Consider the following 2,048-nt stretch of genomic DNA (forward strand, 5'->3'; position numbering starts at 1 on the left):
TCTAGTTTGGGTAGCTTATCATTTTTGTCTTTTTTGTGCAGTGAAAACGAGCATTTTGATGCTCCTGACCTCACACAGTTGGCCATAGACGACGTATTGACTTGTGATTTGGCAGATGCGCAGAGTCAGGAAGATGATAGTGATTATGACAACAATGCGGATGAGTTTGGAGATGACACACCCTTCCATGATGAGGGTGATGATGAGGAGGAAGTGAATGTTGAACCTGAGCTGACGAGGGAGCATGTTCCTCCACCTCCCGCTAGACCAAGAGTGTATGAGTCCCACGTGCCATTTCATGAGCGGAATATTCCCTACCTTGATAATTTGCCAAGTATGCCGGACGTGGATGCCCTCACAAGGGATGATGACGAAATTCGGTCAGCAATGTGGGATGAGTCTAGACCAGCGGTGCTGACAAAGGGCATGTATTTCCCCGATAAAGCTCGCCTAATCAGGGCTGTAAAAATCTACAGTGTAAGAGAGTGTCGTGAGATGACGGTAAGCGAGTAAACTACGGAGGTATTTAAGGCTGTATGCCGTAGATACTTTATGGGTTGTCACTGGATGTTGCGTGCCAGCAAGAAGAAATCAGGGTTGTGGAAAGTGGGTAAATTTATTAGCACCCACAGATGTGAAATGGACACATTCAATGAGAATCACTTCAACTTGGATGTAGACTTGATTTCTCTTGTCTTGATTCCATATTGGAAAAATATATACTTTACCCATCGAGCTTGTACTCAAATTCCTCTTACAAACTTCTTAAATACGGGAATAGTATTACACACCAAAACTTTTAAAACTGTGTCAATTACACACCTCTTTTGCCATATGTCACACGCGTGTATTACACATAAAAGAGGCGCGTGAAAACTGAAAATTAAGTTTTTCTTTTATTTTTCCCTTTTTTTAACTATTTCCTTTTTAAATTAAAGGAAAAAACCATGTCTTCTTCCCCAACACCAAACCCCAGGGTTTCCTCCCCCCCCCCCCCCCGCCCCTATTTCGTCATTCTTCCTCAACCCCCATCCTAGTTTTGTCTACCCCCTCATGTTTCTCCTCTCCAACCCCCATGACTAAGAAGAAAAAGAAAAAGAACAAGAAAAGATCAATTCGGTCTTGTAAAAATTACCATTATTGACCTTTTGAAAAAGCTTGAAAAGTTAATCGGGTCTTGTTGATTTTGGTGTTCCATGACCTAGAAAATTAGTTTGAATTCGTGATTATTGTTGACTAAAAATTTACTAAAAATATGCTGAAAATTTGGTGATTAATTTTGATAAAATTTAAAAAATACCATTAACAAGTTTGAAGCTTTGGTTTTGAGATTGAATTTGAAATTTGTATAAGGATTTGTGATGGATATTATTAAAACTTATTAACAATCGACAAAGAGTTGAATCTATAATTAGGGAAGAAGGTGCTTGTGGTGGAAGGGTAGGTGGTAGTATGGTGGTGGTGGAGAAGATGATGGGGTTGGGAAGATGAGGAGATGGGGTGGGGTGGGGTGGGGGAAGAGGTTTTTTTTTCCAGTTTTTCTTTTTCGATTTATGACACGTGTCAGATGCTGATTGCGCGTGTATAGCAATCTTTAAGCATACGTGGTCAAACACCGAAGTGGTGTGTAATTGACACACTTTTAAAAGTTTTGGTATGTAATATTATTCCCGTATTTAACAGGTGTGTAAGAGGGATTTGGTTACAAGGTCGATGGGTAAAGTATGTATTTTGCCTTCCATATTTAGAAGTGTCCATTAGGTTCAAGATTAAAGAGTGTATTACAGCCGTCCACCAGGAGTATAGTTGTACTATAACCAAAAGAAAGGCATATCTCGATCGCAAACGTGCCTTTGAACTTATTTATGGCGACTGGGATAAGTCTTTTTCATCTCTGCCCAGGTACATGGCTGCACTGCAACACTTTAACCCCGGGACTGTTGTTGAATGGAGGCAGGAGCGGAGTCCGGACAGGCCCGAATATATTTTTAACTATGTGTTCCGGTCATTTAAACCAGCAATTGATGGTTTTTGTGCATTGTCGTCCT

The sequence above is a fragment of the Nicotiana attenuata genome, unplaced genomic scaffold (assembly GCF_001879085.1).
Source record: "Nicotiana attenuata strain UT unplaced genomic scaffold, NIATTr2, whole genome shotgun sequence".
In the NCBI taxonomy this organism is placed as follows: Eukaryota; Viridiplantae; Streptophyta; class Magnoliopsida; order Solanales; family Solanaceae; genus Nicotiana; species Nicotiana attenuata.